Source organism: Nicotiana tomentosiformis, chromosome 7 (assembly GCF_000390325.3).
Source record: "Nicotiana tomentosiformis chromosome 7, ASM39032v3, whole genome shotgun sequence".
Taxonomy (NCBI): domain Eukaryota; kingdom Viridiplantae; phylum Streptophyta; class Magnoliopsida; order Solanales; family Solanaceae; genus Nicotiana; species Nicotiana tomentosiformis.
In genome coordinates, this window is record NC_090818.1 from 104810071 (window position 1) to 104829809 (window position 19739).

Below are 19739 nucleotides of genomic sequence, written 5' to 3' on the forward strand. Positions count from 1 at the left end.
ATACTAGCACTTTTGGTTCATCATCCATAGTCAATTCTAATTTTGATCCTTGTAATATATGACTAATACATTTATTTTTAATTAGAAAAATATTAATTGTTGGTATCTTTATATACAAAAAATATGTTATGTGTAGACTTATTTTAGAGCTACATCCCTAAATATGAGATAATGCTGCAAATTTAATATAACACATGAATAATTAAATAGTGTAAAGGTTAATTCGCTAAATTTGAAAAACATTCATAAGAAGACGGATCAAAATTGCAATTAAAGTTTAAATATAGTAGTATGCATATACTACATTGACGACCAAAATTATTTTCTGCTGATATTTAAGAGACTAAACTCCCAAACTTCTCTAACATTTATGAAAGCTCTTGATATAACCACAATTAAATCACATACATACAATAGATTGTCAATTAGGTTTTTATTTTAGTACGAGCCATTAACTTTGTTGATAGAACTCTTTTATTCAGAGGTGAATCCAGATTTGAAACTTATGGGCAACTGTTACCGAGTGCTCAACATCATGTACAAGTGAATAGAAAGAAAGCAAAGATATAGGCTTCAAGCTTTGATTAGACATACTTTCAAATTCGGCAGTTTAAGTCAAATCAGTTTTATACAGTTAAAATGCAGGTACTCCGGATATAGAAACTTTCAGAAATTTCACAACAAAGACAGATAGAAACTAAGTGCATCAACAAATAAAAAACAAGTACAGCCTCCCAGGGCAACAGTCATTCCAACTCTCAACAACTCGACACTCAACTCTCAGCCCTCAATGCACACGCTCAATAGGTACCTGCGCTCACTGGGGGTGTTCAGACTCATGAGGGGCTCTTACAGCCCAAGCACTATAATCTGCACGGATAACTCACGTGCTACAATATCATATCTGGATCTTCACGGATAACTCACGTGCCCTAGTATAAACTATAAGGATCCGCACGGATAACTCACGTGCCATAAAACGATATCTCACAACCAGGTCCTAGGTCTTACTCAGTCATGAACCTCTCTAGTCTCATAGCTCTCAATAAAGAAAGGGAAAACAGCCCAAATCCAAGTGTTACAGTATATCATCAGGGAAAACAAATAACAGAGACTGAGGTAAACATGTACAAAAATCACTATGACTGAGTATAACTACCATGAGAAAGAATATAGCCTAACCATGATTTCTAACATGAAAACAGTCAAGTTCTAGTAGAGAGGAATGCATATAAATACAATTAAAGCTTATTAAACTTCACAGTCTCCCAGGACGGATCAAGTCTCAATCCCTCGCGCGTTCACCCACACGCCCGTCACCTGGCATGGGTGCCACCTCCAAAGAGTCACATTATACCAAACTCCGGGTTTAATACCCTCAAGATCAGATTTAAAGCTGTTACTTACCTCAACAGTATAGAACTCCTACTCCGGAATATTTTTTCCTCTCGAACTGGCCTCCAAATGACCCGAATCTAGCCACAAGCAATAAAATACGATCAATATGAGCTAAAGGAATGAATCCCACAAGAAAAATATCAATTTATAGGCCAAGTCCCGATATTCACTCAAACTCGGCCCCCAGGCCCATGCCTCGAAATCCGACAAGAGTCACAAAACCCGAAAGCCCATTCACTCCCGAGTCTACTCATACTAAATTCATCAAAATTCGACCTCATTTGGTCTCTCAAATCCCCAAATTACTCTCTCCAAAATCCCAAGCCCTAACTCTTTATTTCACTCCAAAATTCCTACTAATTAGGTGAGAAATTAACGGAAAAATACCATAGCTAATGATAATAGAGCTCAAGCAACTTACCTCGGTTAATACCCTTAAATCCCCTTAAACAATCACTCCAAAAGCTCCAAGGTCCGACTTGAAAATGGTAGAAATGAGCAAAAATCCTGAAGTCACCTATCTATAGGTTCTGCCCAGGTTTTCGCACCTACGGCTCAAAAACGCGCACCTGCGGAGCCGCTTTTGTGCACAAATCTCCGCATCTGCGGACAATCACTTAAGTTTCTATCTCCGCACCTGCGCTCCCTATCTGCTTCTGCGACCTCGCAGGTGCGGAAAAGACCTCACACCTACGGCCACTGTCACCCCTCCTCACTTACGCATCTGTGACTCAGCCTCGCATCTGCGGGCTCGCAGATGCGACCAATCTTATGCACCTGCGGTTCCAGCCCAGGTCCTCTATTTTCATATCTGCGGCTCACCAAGTGCGCCAGCGACCTTGCACCTGCGGTTCCCCCTCCGCAGGTGCTGAAATACCAGTAGTAGCAGCTTCAGCTGCATTTTTCCAACTTCAAACAATCCGTTAACCACCCGAAATCACCCCGAGCCTCTCAGGACCTCAACCAACCATACCAACAAGTCATATAACAACATACAAACTTAGTTGAGCCTTTGAATCACTTAGAACAACATCAAAATACCAAATTACCCTCAGATTCAAGCCTAAGAACTTCTAAACTTTCGAATTTCACAAACAATATCGAAACCTACCAAACCACGTCCGAATGACCTCAAAATTTATACACACGTCACAAATGATACCACGAACCTACTCTAACTTCCGAAAATCCATTCTGATCCCAATATCAAATTTTTCACTGCCAATCGAAATTGCCAAAATTTCCAAGTTTTGCCAATTCAAGCCTGATTCCACTATGAACCTCTAAATCACATTCCGGACGCACTCCTAAGTCCAAAATCACCTAACGAGGCTAATGGAACCATCAGAATTCAATTCCGAGATTGTTTACTCATAAAGTAATATCTGGTTGACTTTTCTAACTTAAGCTTCTAAATAAGAGACTAAGTATCTCAATCCACTCCGGACCCAAATCAACTAACCCGGTATATCTTAATATAGCTGAAAAGCACAAAAAGAAGCAGAAATGGGGAGAAATAGGGCTATAACTCTCGAAACGACTGACCGGGTCGTTACAACTTGCCTTCAAATTCTATTGATTCATTTGTTATGCTTGCAGATGCCTTTGTTAAAGCCCATGCTGGCGCCATCAAGGTCGAGATGAGGAAATCAGACCTTTTAAAAATCAAGCAGAGAGATAACGAGATGTGTAGGGAGTTCGTGTCGAGGTTCTAGATAGAGCGAATGGACCTGCCCCCGGTCGCAGATAATTAGGCCATTCAGGTATTCACTCAAGGGCTTAACCCCCGAAGTTCCATTGCTTCCTAATAATTGACGCAAAACTTGGTGGAGTACCCGACGGTTACTTAGGCCAATGTCCATAATATGTATCAGTCGAAGATCAGATTCGAGGACAACCAGCTGGGGGCTCCCTCGGGGTCTGTTTACCCCAACAGAGCGGACGACATATCTAAAAGAATTATGGACCAGGAGCCAAGGCTGGTCCGAGATCGGTATCAGTTATACAACTCGGATAGAAGGGGAAACAGAGCCGGTCACCAGCCAACCAGGAACTACAGGAGAAGCGACCAAGGACCTAGCAACTAGGGTCTGATGAATAAAAATGGTTTGGACAGATCACTTGGGGGCAGGGAATCTCCGAGACAATCGAAATATAACTTCAACGTGGACGCTGCGAGTATAATGTCGGCCATTGTCGCATCAAGGAGACCAAATGGCCGGCCACTTTAGTCTAATCTCGCATAAAGGAATCATAGCTTGGAGTGTATTTACCATGGTACTCTCGGTCACAGGACCGAAGATTGTCGATAGCTAAGGGAGGAAGTGTCTCGACTATTAAACAACGAGCATCTTCAGGAATTCCAACGTAAGCGGGCCAAAAATCATTTAAAAGCAGGGATGCCAACAAACAAATTGAGTAGGAGGAGCCTCAACACGTGATCAACATGATCATTTGGGGAGTGGATGTCCCACAAGGGCCAATGATAAAACGCACCAAAGTTTCTATCATAAGGGAAAAATGCACTGGGGATTAAATCCCGGAGGGCTCTATCTCGTTCAATGACGAGGATGCCTAGGGCATCATCCAGCCTCACAATGATGCACTAGTAATATCTGTACTATTATTAAATCTCGAGTTAAATCTGTGTTAATTAATCCAGGTAGTTTGTCCAACATCATCCGATAGAGGGTCGTAGAGCAATTGGGATTATTGGAGCAAATCGTACCAGTAGTACGAGTATTGAACGGGTTCAACATTGCATGCGAGACGACGAAGGGTGAAATAACCCTACCAGTAAACACTGTCAGTACCACCTAGTAAATGAAATTTTATGTGATTGAGAGGGGTATGAGATACAACACCTTTGTTCGGGAGGCCATGGGTTCACAGCAAGAGCGGTGCCTTCGAACCAACATCAAGCACGGAAGTTTCCCACTTCGGGCAGAATCAAAACGGTCTACGGGGAACAATCGGCCGCAAAGGAGATGTTCGATGTCAAGGAAGAAACCCCGTTGCCCGCGGTCATGACATCGAAAAGTAGGGAACTGGTTGAAGAGAAAGAAACCAAATAGCTATCAGCAGTCCCGACCCTAACCGGGTCGGGGAAACAGGAGGAGCACACAGCAAACAAGGAGGATGATTACGATGTCCCGAGATCCTTTATAGCGACCGATGATACCGATGCCACCAAATTGAGAATCGAGGAATTGGAGAAAGTCATACTGATCGAGTACATACCAGATAGAAAGATATACCTAGGCACGGGGCTAACTCCCAATCTCAGGAAAAAACTTATTAATTTCCTTAAAGCTAATGCCGATTATTTTGCATGGTCCCACTTAGATATGACAGCGATCCCACCGGAGGTGAAAACTCATAAATTGAGCTTGGATCCAAAATTCCCCCGGTCAAACAAAAGAGGAGGCCGCAGTCTGAGATCAAACATGCATTCATTAAAGACAAGGTATCTAAACTTCTGAAAATAGGTTCCATTCAGGAAGTTAAATACCCTGATTGGCTAGCTAACGTAGTGGTCGCGCCTAAAAAAGGAAACAAACTTAGAATGTGTGTAGATTATAAGGACCTAAATAAGGCATGTCCAAAGGATTCATTTCCTTTGCCTAACATCGATCGAATGATCAATATGACGGCCGGGCACGAGATACTAAGTTTTCTCGATGCCTATTCCAGGTACAACCAAATTCAGATGGACCCAAGCGACCAAGAAAAGACTTCTTTTATAACTAAATTCAGCACCTGTTGTTACAACGTAATGCCGTTTGGGCTAAAAACATGTTGGTGCCGCGTATCAATACCTAGTTAACTGGATGCTCGAAGAAAAAAATAGAAAAATCAATGGAAGTTTATATTAATGATATGTTAGTTAGATCTCTGCGAGCAAAGGACCATTTGAAGCATTTGCAGGAAACCTTAGACGTACTGAGGAAATAAAACATGAAGCTGAATCCGGAGAAGTGTGCCTTTGGAGTCGGCTTGGGCAAGTTCCTTGGTTTCATGGTATCCAACCGGGGAATAGAGATCAACCCAGACAAGATAAAATCCATAGAAGATATCATCATAGTTGACAACGTCAAGACAGTACAAAGATTGACTGGGTGGATAGCCGCATTGGGCCGATTTATTTCGAGATCGTCCCACAAAAGCCACCGATTTTCTCATTACTAAAGATGAAGAACGACTTCTCTTGGACCACGAAATGTCAACAAGCTTTAGAAGAATTCAAACGATACCTATCAAGCCCTTCTTTGCTACACACCTCGAAGGCGAACGAGCAGCTATACCTCTACTTGGCAGTTTCTGAGGTAGCGGTAAGTGGTGTCCTGGTTCGGGAAGAAGAAGGTATGCAATCTCCTATTTACTATGTTAGTAGAACCTTAGGCGATGCCGAAATAAGGTATCCATATTTAGAAAAATTAGCACTCGCCTTATTGAGCACATCTAGGAAATTAAAATCGTACTTTTAGTGTCACTCCATATGTGTTGTGATCTTGTACTCGCTAAGGAATGTTATGCATAAACTCGAGATCTCGGGTCGACCAGCCAAATGGGCCGTATAGATTAGTGGGTACGATATCGAGTACAAACCCCGAACTGCTATAAAATCTCAGCTTTTGGCAGACTTCGTGGCTGACTTTACACGGGCCTTGCCTCGAGGTTGAGAACGAATTTCTGCTCGCCTCGGGGACTAGCTCGGGGTTTTGGACCCTATTTACGGACAATGCTTCTAACGCGAAAGGGTCCAGGTTGGGAATCGTATTAAAACTACCTACAGGTAAGGTAATAAGACAATCTATTAGAAATGTGAAATTGACTAATAACAAAGCTAAATGTGAGGCCATGTTGCAGGTTTAGAACTGGCTAAGAGCCTGGGGCTGAGGTGATCGAAGCGAAGTGTGACTCCTCCTCGTCGTTAACCAAGTCAATTGGACGTTCGAAGTAAAAGAGGACCGGATACGGAGATACTTGGATAAGTTGCATGTGATCATACATCAATTCAGGGACTGGACTCTACATCATGTACCTCAAGATCAAAATAACGAGGCCGATGCATTGTCTAATCGAGGGTCGTTTGTCGACTCCGATGAATTCAATTCTGGAGCAGTAGTGCAATTGATAAACTCAATGATAGAGGAAGGTCGCGCCGAGGTAAACTCAACAAGCTTGACTTGGGATTGGAGAAACAAATATATAGAGTATTTTCTGTTGACGGACAATTTTGACCCTCCCTTTTAAAATTAATTTATTTATACTTAATAGTTTACAATAAATATTTTTGAAAATATTTTCAATCAATAACAATTATTTTTGACAAGACTAATTTAGTATTAGTATTTTTGAAACTAATAATTCAATTTTATAATTATACTATGCTTGCTATTTTTAGATAATTAATTAATTTTATAAAACATCGCATATGCTTTATATTTGATTTGATGAATTATTTCTCAAAATTCTAATTAATTGGATTGCTATGTTAATAATTTGAAGCTACTGCTATAATCCGAAAAATAAAGTATTTATAAATAATTAATTATAATAGTTAGTAATGTATATGATAATTATAATTTTATTATATTTTATCGAAAATAATTAAGTTTGTGTAATTTAATTTCAAAAGGGATTAAAATGGCTAAAGGTTGTAATTGCAATTCTCTATTAAAGACCAAATGGCTATCTTTTAAACTATTTTTTGCCCAATACCCAAGTTCAATCCGGAAAATACCTAGTCCAAACACCCCTTCCTCTCCACTTTGGCAATCCATGCCATTCTCTATAAACCAATGGTGGTGCGCCATGTCACCTATGTCAATTACTCACATAACAAACACAATGAATTCAACCCGTCCATCTTATAGATCAATGGCTCCAAAATTATCCCCATTTTCCCTTTAATTTCGATACCCATCAGATTTAATCATGGCCGTTGAAGTCAGAAAATCCAACGGCCCTCATATTTTCTCCTTAAAAGCTTTTCAACCCGGAATTATCAGGGTTGTTGATCCAATGATCCAACGACCCAGATTCATTATCTTAACCTTATCCTAGAGACAGATTACCCCAATCCCCTAACCTTAATCATTTTCTCCTTTGACTCTGCCACGCCATTTCCCCTTTCTCTCTCATTTTCTCTCAAGTCCCAAACCAAATCAGTTTCAAAATCTTGCACCAAACCGTGCAAGGTCGTGAATCTTGACCCAGAATCGTCCTCTTTAATCCCATATCCGCGAATCCCACTGGAACCTTCCCATTTCATCACACATACTCAGAATCTCGAGTTCTCTAAACTCGAACACAAACATGAAACTTCAAATCTTCAAAGCCTTCGATGTTGCAACAAAATCTCTCATGCATGACACATCTCATGATGATTATTCTAAACCAGAGATCAAATGAAATAACTTCTGGATCTCTAGTCTTTGCCCGATGGATCTTCACTTATAATGGTTGTCGTGCACTGAGGTAAGAGTTTCACTCGTTTTTCTCTCAGATTCACTCTGATTCACTCGGATTCCACTCTGATTTTACCCTCTCCGCTATCATCATCTATCTTTCGTCATCTTTCACTATTGATTTTGAATCTGAAAACCTAGGGCTTCACAACCACTATAAATTTGGGCTTTTAATGCCTTCACCTAACACACGATAAGATATATCTAGTAGCAATACCTAGCATCTAAGAAGTTAATACGCAACTTAGTGTTTTAGGAAGATTTCGACTAAGCTGAGTTCTTAGACAATTATCTGCTCTTCTCTGATTCTGAGTGTATTACTGATTAATAACTTGATCTCTTGCTTTCCAAAAGTTTAATTTGAATACTCGTTTGGTTTGCTACCCCAAAGGAGGTCAGTAAACTTCAATGTTACTCTTTTTTACTAGTTTAAGTCTATGAATATGAAATACTTTACTATCTCTGCCCATCGATCTTATTGATAATGTATTCATGTATTTTAGTTGTTTTATATGTCTGTTAATGACTGATGAGTAGATTTTGCAACCCTGAATTTCTTTTAAAAAAAACACTTGAATACTAATATGCATATGTTGATCCATGTCAATTGTTAACTCTGAAATGATTTCTTGTCTATCTTAATACTTAGTTCCAAATTTCTCTCTCTCTCTCTCTCTCTCTCTCTCTCTCTCTCTCTCTCTCTCTCTTATATGTTCAGATAATATTGTCATGATTATTACACTAACCTGGTTTGAATATCATTCACCATTCACATTGGTTCATTCAATCTAATAGAGTATGATTTTGTTAGTGGTTAAAATTAGATTGTTATTATGGTACTGTTGTATTAGCTATGACCTTTGAATCTACTCTCATCTCTTTAATATATCTCTGTGATTCTGTCGATTACTTGATTGAACTCATGACCATTTATGTGGGCATATATTGAGTTAGTTGGATCTTCATATTGAATTTGTGTATGATTCTGAGGCTGCTTTATATTGAATCTAAGTTATGAAAGCTGCTGAAATGTACTTAAGTTGTGATAACAAATTTGTTCGTTTAAAACACTGTTGCTAAGTTTCCTTTGTACCTCAGGCCTAATCCCAAATACAATTAGCATGTGTTCCCTTGATGTGATGATATCTTTACCCTTTCTTGGACCTCACATGATGGCACTGTTAGTAACACTTTCATGATATGATCTCTTCTAAGTCCCATTTATGTGTGTTTGTGATCCTGTGTTCAGCTATGTTATCCAATATCTCTGTTTGACTTTCATGACCACACTCCAGAGAAACTCTTTGTTACTACTGTTTGGATATAATTGCCTGCTTCATTTTAATGGAATGAGTTTGAAGTTAAAACTCTCAAAAGAGGTGGATATGTCATTAATTCTTAAAGTTAGGCAAGATTGATGATTTGAGACCCTATTAAACACTCTTAGGAGCTCTAATTAGATTTGTGAACATATGACCTTGTTGATGTCCTTAGAAATTTAATTATAGTTATTGCTAATCTATGATCCTGTCAATGCTTCAGAAATCTTGGTTGTAGTGTGATAATCTGTGTTAGTACCAGTTGGAGTTCTAATTACGGTTACTGCTTTTAAATTCTGTCAATACTTCCTTGAATGTTCTATTCAAAATTGTTAGCTTGTGCCTCATGACTAGGGTTATTGATATGCATTTATCATTGAAGCTGTTTAAACTATATCTGTATTAGCATTCTTTGGAAAGTATTAACTGTGGTAATGAACCTGTCATGTGGTTAACACTCTGAGGATTTTTAGTTGTAATTGTTAACCTACCCTCTCCTAATTCCCTCATGTGTTTAGTTGCAACTGTTAGTTTACACCTTTTGTTAACATTTTTCAAAATTTTTAATCAATGTTGTTAACCTATGTATACTTAAGGGGGAAAGGCGTAATCAACTTGTGATTAGTATAATTGAGTGCTATTAAGACAAATACACATGTGCTTATGAGTTATTACATACTGGAATTATGTTCCCTTTACCTTTAAGATGCTTGGCCTCAGATGTTTGATTTCTTAATAGCAGCATGATAAAGTATGTTCGAAGCTTATCTTCTTTGGAACTATTTAATGTGTTAATCATCCATTTAGTTTTGGAATGGTTATGATAGTTGTAGATAAACTTCTTTATAGCCTCATGATATTCTGTTTGGTCCTCATAAGAAAGGTATACACTTATGTGGTATGGTATTACTATGGTGATTGGTTTACATTGAAAGTGCCTCATTGGCATTTAAACATATGGGGAAGAGTGAGTCATTAATGGTTAGGGGTATTTGGGAGTAGAGTTTAACTCTTGGTTGGGATGCTCTCCCTGGCACAAGCATTGCCCTGGGCCCTTGAGATCCTTGGGAACTTTAAAGTATCAGGGGATTTAATGGGGACTTTGACCTTGAGTGAAACTCTACCCTTAGCCTCTAATCCATTGATATTCATTACTCCTTTTGGGTCTAGTGTTTAATGACAACAAAAGGTTTTCAATTTAAATCATTTTACTATATGTAACCTCTTCATTAATATAACATTTCATAATATTTAAGTACTGTTAGTTGTTATATTTTGTTCAAGTCACTTACTTACATTCATGTATGATTGTATGTATAGATATTATTTCCAATGACTTTCTCTCTTTCTTTTTGAACATGTACAACCATTGGGCATGCTGAGTTCTCAAGGAACTCGAGCCCAAACCCCGTATCATGCATCTGGAAATCTGGAGCTTATTGTTGTCCATTCCTTCTGAGTACCGGGCCTATCTCTTTCAAGCCCAATCTAGAGTCACTTATCATTCCTTTACTGCTTCATTATATTTTATTATTTATATTCTTTTATATGTATATGATGCCACTCTCATTATATTCGATTTAATATTTTACTTTATCTTTTGAATTATATAGACAACTTAGGCAAGCCTTAAAAGACATAGAGCTAAAAGAAATATTAAGTAGTAACCCATTCTCCATTCGTTAATCATGTACTGTTCACATTACTAATCTGCTATATTTTGCTAATCTTTTCATGAAGATTTTGAAGGTGAAAATAACTTAGCAAAGACGACAGTCCTTTTTTCAAAACCAGAAATGAATCGCAAGACTAGCCTTCTAAAAGAAATCAACTCTTTCAAAACTTAAGAGCTACCTCCTAACAACGACTTTCAAAACTATTCCCTCAAGTCTAAGATTTAAGTGATTTCTGAAGCCAAGGTATATCTTAGACTCATTTGCTTATACCATCTTTATTTATTAGAATTATATGAACATCCATTCTTTAAAAAACAAAGTGTTTTCTACATGTTTCATACAAACCACTCATTTTTAAAACTCTTTTAATTACACCAACAGTAGTTTTCAAGACTCTTTCTAAACTTATACCCCTTTTAAATCTCGGATCCCTTTTATTAACATCATACTCTCACTTAGATAAATAGTAAGACGTGCCACTCTAATACTAATTAAGAAGAATGCAAACAACTAACCCTTTAAACCTAGTCTAAGTCCTATGGAGCTACCTCAAGTAGATTTTAAGGGGTGCCTAATACCTTTCCCTTAGAAGAATAAGAATCCTTACCCAAAATCTCACGGATTAGCAGACTAATAAATAATATAACTTTAGTAATGAAATAGGTACTCTAGTATACCTTTAAATATTAGGTGGCGACTCTCTTTCATCAATAACAAAGTAACCACAAGTTGAATCTTGTTTTGACTTGTGCAAAATAGGTTGCATCACCTTCATAAAGGAAAATTTCCATCGGATCCCAAGGAATCTAGGGCCCTACGTACTAATGCTACCAGGTCTAGCTTGGTTGGTGGAAAATTATACCCAAGATCATTTTTAGGACTGTTAGAAAGGTGCTTGGGTCCGGGAGAGACCGACTACGTGATGAGGGAAGTACACGAGGGTACTTATGAAAACCATTCGGGAGCGGAGTCCTTAGTTTAGAAATTGATCAGAGTCAGTTATTACTAGAATGAGATGGAAAAAGATGATAAAGACTTCATCCAAAAGTGTAACGAATGCTAGAGGCACGCTCCCATGATTTACCAATCGGGGGAGATGCTTTACCCGGTCCTCTCCCCCTGGTCGTTCATGAAATGGGGGATGGACATCGTTGGTCCCTTGCCGTGGGCACCCGGCAAAGCACAATACATATTACTTATGACCGATTATTTCTCTAAGTGGGTCGAAGTACATGAGTTTGAGAAGGTTCGGAAAATAGAGGTCATTGACTTCATCTGGGATCATATAATATATTGTTCGGGATACCGACCGAGATCATGTGCGACAACAGGAGGCAGTTCATTGGCGGCAAAGTTAGTAACTTTTTTGAAGACCACAAAATCAAAAAGATTTTGTCGACACCGTACCACCCAAGTAGGAACGGTCTAGTGGAATCAACAAACAATACTATACTCGAAAACCTGAAGAAGAGATTGACTGACTCATAAGGAAAGTGGAAGGAAATTTTGCCCGAGGTCATGTGGGCATACCGAACGACTTCAAGGTCAAGCACCGGAGAAACACCGCTCTCTTTAGTCTATGGTGCAAAAGCTCTGATTCCGGTAGAAGTAGGAGAACCAAGTCTAAGGTTCTAATACGCTACAGAGACGTCAAATGATGAGGCCATAGCCACGAGCTTAGACTTATCGGACGAAAGGCGAGAAGCCACCTTAGTCTGATTAGCAGCCCCAAAACAACGCATGGGGAGATATTACAACCGAAGGGAAAACCTTCCACACTTCCAAATTGGGGACTTGGTACCGAGGAGAGTTAAACTACATAGCAAGAACCCAAATGAAGGGAAACTAGGCTTGAACTGGGAGGGACCGTACATAGTCACTGACATAATTGGGAAAGGCTCGTACTAGCTTGAATCCGGAAATAGGGTGCAACAACCCAATAATTGGAATGTGGTACACTTAAAACAATACTACTGCTAAGGTATGAACACAATCTTCTTTATGGATTATCACGCTTTGAACTAACCCTTGCAGGTACTCAGTCAAAATCAAATTCAAGGATTAGGTCTGAAAGCACGCGTTGCACTCTTTTTTCCTTGGACCGATTTTGTACCGAAATGGGTTTTGTGGCAATGTTTTTTACGAGGCAATAGTAAAATGTGCTACCTTAGTTTTGAAGATTGGCCTGAGACCGAGGACTGCGGATCACCTGTATTATACCAATAGTATTCGAGCCCTCATAAACTCAATCTCGAATACTAGGGGGCTATCATACCCTGAGTCAAGGTCCTGAGTTTGAATTTTTTTTCGACATCAAAAGCCAAGGCTTGAATATTAGAATTGATTGTAATAGTCAAACGATTGAACGAACCGTGCCCGTGTAGCTCATTCTCACCATGGCAAATAGTTTTTGTACCTTCGATTATGTACACTACATTAAAAGTAATAAAAGAAGTTTGCCTTCCATGTCTCATCGGTTCACATTTGCACCAGAAATGTTATCGTTTAGTTACTTAGAGTGAATATTGGATTCAAACCCCTTAATCCTACGGGCCTCCCCAAATCAGGGATTGCTACCCGACAAAAAGATCGGACAATTCGGGCCACCGATGTAAGGCCCCCCAAAAAATAATTCACCCAAAACTCGAGGTTTCGTGATGCCGAGGTAGACTTATACGCTGATGATTGTAGGTTCGGACTTTTTTGGGTTAAATAGTGCTTTGGGGAGTTGAAGAAATTTTTTGGAAATGCAGGGCATTTCTGCGGTCCATTCTACGATCGCAGAACTGATCTGCGGACCACAGATCTGCCGCAGACTGAATCATAAATATGGGCAAATTTTCGGACCATTATGCGGTCCAGTATGCGGCCGTATAACATTTCGTGGGCCGCACAACCCATCGCAGATTCAGCATGAACATTTCTGTAGGGGAGTTCTGCGGCGCATTATGCGATTGCAGAATTGGTTTGCGGATCGCAGACTGGTCGTAGAGTGAGGCAGAAGTGCCCAGTTCCGGAGGGCCATTATGCGGTCGCATATGCGACCGCAGATATATGTCTAGGCTTCATTTTTCTAATTTTATTTACCCGACCCTATTTTGATTAAAAGCCCTTGGGGCTCATTTTGAAGGCAAAAACCTATCATTTTAGAGAGAAGAGGGGAGTGTTCTATAGATAGAGAAGTAAGCCCCAAGTACTTTATTCATCAATATCTTGTCCAAGCTTTGAAATTCAACAAGAAATCTCACAAGATTTTTATCCAAGAGGTAAGGTTCTAACCCTAGTATTCAATTTCGAGTTTAGGTAGAAGATGGGTAATTGGGAGTATGATTCTTGGGTATGAGAGTTGTTATTTATGCATGCATGTAGCTATGAGGATGGTGGGGAGGTAATTGAACTAGTATGAATAAACTCTTGGTATTGAATTAGTTGTGGAGTGAAGGAAATCTTGTGGAAGAACCTTGTAATCAAATTCGTACACCTAGTGCTTGATAAATTCTCAAATGAGCTGAAACCATGAATATCTTCTTAATTTGTGTTCAATTTTCTATGTCTCCAAATAGATCAAAGTTGCTAGGGTTTTCGGAACTATGTATTGAATTAAAGAAATCTCAAAGCGAGGTATGAAGGCTAAACTCTTTTTCTGGTATTGGAATTCCCGTGTTCTAACAAAACTCCATCGTGTGAAGTTCAAATATGGAACGCTATTGATATGGGGTATACAAACTAGTAAAACTTATTTCTGATTCGCATAACGTGTCAGAACCTTCGTGTGTTAATGATTCTCTATTTTTGACTTAATTATGTTATACCCCTTTGGGGAAGAAGATCTTGTATGAAATCAATATGATTAAACATTTATTTATCATATGATGAAACCTTATGAACCTACTCTTGCTAAGGCCAAAGGTGCCAAATGGTTAATTTGAAAGGGAACTCTTTTGTACCAACTATTATCGTTTTGGGAATCCGAAGTGTGGCATTATGAATACACATGCACGCGCATACATTGGGGTGAGGTGGCAGGGCCATTTTGTGTAGAGTTATGGTATTATGAATACACCTCCACCTGTATACATTGGGGTGAGGCGGCAGGGCCGCTTTGTGTAGAGTTTGTGGTATTGTGAATATACCTCCACCCACATACATTGGGGTGAGGAGTCAGGGCCGCTTTGTGTAGAGTTTCTGGTATTGTGATTGTACCTCCATCCACATACATTGGGATGAGGCGGCATGGCCGCTTTGTGTAGAGTTTCTGGTATTGTGATTATACCTCCACCCATATACATTGGGATGAGGTGGCAAGGCCGCTTTCTGTAGAGTTTGTGGTATTGTAATTACACCTCTACCCACATACATTGGGGTGAGGCGATAGGGCCGCTTTGTGTAAAGGTAGTTGTAGAGGATCCCCGACTTAAGAATTTATAAATATTATTGAAGGCTCTTAATAAATTTACTATGGCTTTAATGGCTAACTAAGCCTTTTATTGTTACCATGATTCATCATATTTATGTTGTATTTCCAAGTCCTTGCATAGGTGTTTGGTTTTCATACTAGTACTATTCGACATGTACTAACATCCCTGTTTCCGAGGGCGCTGCATCTTTAATGGATGCAGGTGGTTCCACAACGGAGGGCATTGACCAGTGATAGCGGTACACTCTCTTCCATGTTGGCTTGGTGTGCCCCACTTCATTTCGGGGCCGTTCATTTTTTGTTGTATGTGTATTATGTTTTGAGGTATATCCGGAGCCTTATTGCCGACACTATCATTATACTATTTTGTATCTATTAGAGGCTTCGTAGACATAGTGTGGGTTGTGAATTGGTATTGGGAAAGTCAAGATAGTAATGTCGTATGTGTATTACATATTCCACCTCAACTATGAAAGTGTATGTATTTTGAGACTTTATAAATGAAGTAACAAATAGTGACGGAATTAGTGTTGTTCATGAACCCTCTTGGTGTTAATTAATGAAGTTTACCTTCTCTTTATTTATGGTGAGTTGGTTAGAAGGAAATCTAGCATGCTTGCTCAGCCCGATTATCTCGGTTGAGTGCCGGCCGCGCTCCTCGAGGTCGGGGCGTGACAACGGAATCCCAGGGGCACCGAGCCTACTAGGCAGAGCCCAAACACGAAAGGTTACGTCCAACTTACACGGCCTAAAGACGTCCGATTCCATACATAAAAGTAATGTCCTTACACATTTTTAATCTATGAAAGATTACTTCAGACCTGGCCATGAAAAGAGCCCCATTCGGCAAAGAATAATCTTGTCCGGTTAAAACGTTCAAATATTTTAATAAAGACTTCATTTTTATTGAATCCTCCGAAGTCAAAACAACTCGAACTTATTACTTAACCCAGGCCGCATTTGGGCTTTGGGGGAATGAACAGTATTAGTTATATCAAATTTTATGCTAAGGCATCGATGGCATATTTTAAAGACTGAAAACACAAGTTATAAGTCTCGAACATAAAGCAAGTACTGAAAAGTAAAGGACACAATATAGTCGAAGAGAAATTTTTTACATATGTACAAAAAAGGTATTCACAGAGGCATTGTGAAGCGGCCCCAAAATAAATAAATAAATAAAATATACAAGGGAAAACAAAAAATAAACTAAGGCATTTCCTGCCTAGTCTTCACCGGAGCCCGACTCGCTACCCGAACCCTCGGCCTTGTATATCTCTTTGGCCTCGGCCTCTTCAATCTCGGTCGCTAGAACGAACCCCCCGGGCATGAATCTCCTCAAGGGTTTCCCTCTGGGACAACCACTTCATATACTCAGCCTTTGTTATTATACATGCCTCGACCACCTCTACGTCGTTCTTATACTGAGCCAGCATATCCTGAACTTCGGAGGACTCATTTGAAGTTGCCTCCAACATGGACTTCAGTGCAGTGTATTTTTGGCTGAGGGCATCCCATTCCGTGACGGCCGAGTCTATTTGTGCTCGAAGCTCATCGTTCAACCGAGACCATTTGTCAGCTTTATCCTTCATCACTCGGAACTGATCTTTGGTCGATGCCAAATCCTCTTTGGTGCCATCCAGATCCGAGGCCAGGAGATCCATTTAGCTCGTCAACTCCTCAGCCGAGGCTTTGACCTCGTTCATTTTGACCTTAAGTTGGTCGATTAGTTCTATCTTCTTTTGGACCTGCAAGGTTGTGGCATTAGCAGTTGCGCTTAGCCTCTTGTTATTAATCTCAAACACTCTTACTTTTTTTACCAGAACAGCATGCTCTTGTTTTACCTTCGAGGCCTCCTTTTGAAGTCTCTCCAGCCCGGCTTGGAGGACGGGGAGGTCCTTGAGGGCCTCATCTTTTTGCTTACGAAGAGCTTTGTACATGTCCTTCTGCTGGACCTGCTCCTTGAGCTCTAACTCAAGATAACCCACCTCCATCCGAGATCGATGTAAGCTCTCATGATGAAGCACCGATGCCTGAGGAATAAAAATGTTGAAATCATTGAAGTATGCTAAAGCTAAATGACTCTTTAAAGATATAAGGAAACGGAAACATACCTTGTTCAGCGCCTGTTGTGCCTCGTTAAAAAGGCTCGGTGCGACCACTTCATTCATCTTCGCTTGTTCCTCTTTGGTTACAAAACAACGAAGGTAGCTAGCCATGCCAACCGGCCCGGATAGCACCCTGGTATCTGCCAATATCGTAAATATGACCATTCTCTTACGGTCGGGGTCTGCGCTCGGGGCGGGGAACTTCTTCACAAGCTTTGGGTTTAAGCTCGGCTCATCTGACCCCGGCAGCACGTCCTTTATTGGGATCTTCAGGTGACCAAAATCGGAGTAGTCCTCCAGTGCATCGACGTCCATACCTTCAAAAAATAGGTTAAGGGCCTTATCAGTGGCACGTGATGCCTCGGTCATCTTTTCTCTAACGGACTAGGCCTCGTCTAAAAGAGACTCCGTGTGAGACAGTGACTCTGGAATATCAATGGCGTCGGCAGCTTCTCTCGGAACTGGAGTATCTTCTCGAAAGGCAATAGCCATAGGCTTTTCCTCGGGCTCCCGAACTGAAGAGGGTTCAGCCTTACGGCCGCCTCCTTCTGGTGTTGCCCGCTCTTTTACGACGATGGTCGGCTCATGGACGATAAACTCTAGATCGTCATCTTCAAGGTAGTCCCTGAGCCGTTAAAGAGAATCAAGGTCCGGTACCCTGGCCCAAGTGCTCTTCTTGGTGCTCTTTTGGACCCTGACTGTGATCCTCTTTTCTTGGCCTTGGATGGAGCATCCGAGGATACAGAAGACCCCCCTCTTTTTTCTCTTTTTCTCCTTCTTCTTCATAACGGACTCAGCGACAGGCTGTCCCGAAGAGGAGGGTTTTGCAGATGGGGACGAGGTCTCATCCTCGTCCACTACCTGAAGCACGGTGGTCTTGGGAAAACCTGTGGAAGGAATAAAGGAACTTAGCCAAAATGACAATGGAGTGAAAGGGAAATTCAATTAGTAGAAGAAGGATACTAACCATGGAAATGGGCCTCCCATTTTCCTTTTGAAAGTTTGCGCCACTCGCGCTCGGAGTATGACAAATGTTTAAAAATTCCCTCGATCCACTCATTGAAACAGGGGACTACATTGGGGACTCGGGCGACCGTTGCACAACGGCAAAGTCAGGTGATGAGGAAAATAAATAAATTCAAAGAATGATTTTAACAACTTGAGTAGAGATGAGCTTACGTGTTAGATTCCACTTCTCAAGGAATGACAGGAACTCAGAGGGAATGAGATCTTCGGTCTTCACCCGAATGAATCTCCCCTGCCAGCCTCGATCTTTGTCTTCATCGATTCTCGAGAAGGGAGCCTTCTTTTCCCGATAGGTAAGCTTGATTAACCACCCTCAAAAGATTCAGGGGTCATAGATGCAGAGCAGATGGTCGATAGTGAACCGGGGCTCCTCCGTGTTGTTGAAAAAGTGACGAAAGAGAATCACGATGTAACACCCCATAGTTTTTAGACTAATATTTGCATTTTCAATTGACCATCTTTATAACGAGGATAGATTTTACTTCGCACTTCCTAAACGTAAATTTGACGATATAGAAAAGTTGCTTACTCTAGATTGTGTTAATATGTACAAAGAAGTTTCATGGTGTTTTTGATTAATTGTTATTAAATACAATATATATATATATATATATATATATATATATATATATATATATATATATATATATATATATATAAATATTTTAGGCAACAAATCTTCCATATTATCTAAAGATATTTAGTAGTTTGGGCAGTCATTCTATATATATATATATATATATATATATATATATATATATATATATATATATATATATATATAAATATTTTAGGCAACAAATCTTCCATATTATCTAAAGATATTTAGTAGTTTGGGCAGTCATTCTTTTTCATACTTATCCAAAGTTCATATATATTACTTTTGTGACTTGCTTTTCTATAACCTTCTCTTATATTTCATTCCTTTATGCCAAATAAAACCCCTACCCTCTCTCCTTCTTATCACATGAAACACTACATGAAAACCATCAAAAAATTTCACTAAACCAACCAACCAAATTTGTTCTTGGTGAAGCTCAAGTTGCTCCTCTCTTTTGTGGTAAGTTACTAAACTCGTTTTTATACTAGACAACTATTAGTGGTTTCTTCATATCTTCTTGTATAGAGCTCCATCTTAAGTGATCCAAGCTTTTATAGAAAGATATTTCATATCTCTATAACTCTTATTCAGGCACCAAAATCAAGTTTTGCTTATATTTACCTGAAACAGGATGATAAAGTACTGGGCAAGTGCTGCCAAGATTTTCTATTTTACAAACCCTTCATGTACTACTGTTAGTATTCTTAGCATAACTCTTTTT

At 39.7% G+C, this 19739-nt stretch overlaps 1 pseudogene; it reads right to left on the bottom strand.

Annotated features, from left to right (window-relative positions):
• LOC104109577 (uncharacterized) overlaps positions 1–16947 on the bottom strand; it is a 35337-nt pseudogene extending 18390 nt beyond the window's left edge.
• Between the last annotated feature and the right edge of the window lie 2792 nt (positions 16948–19739).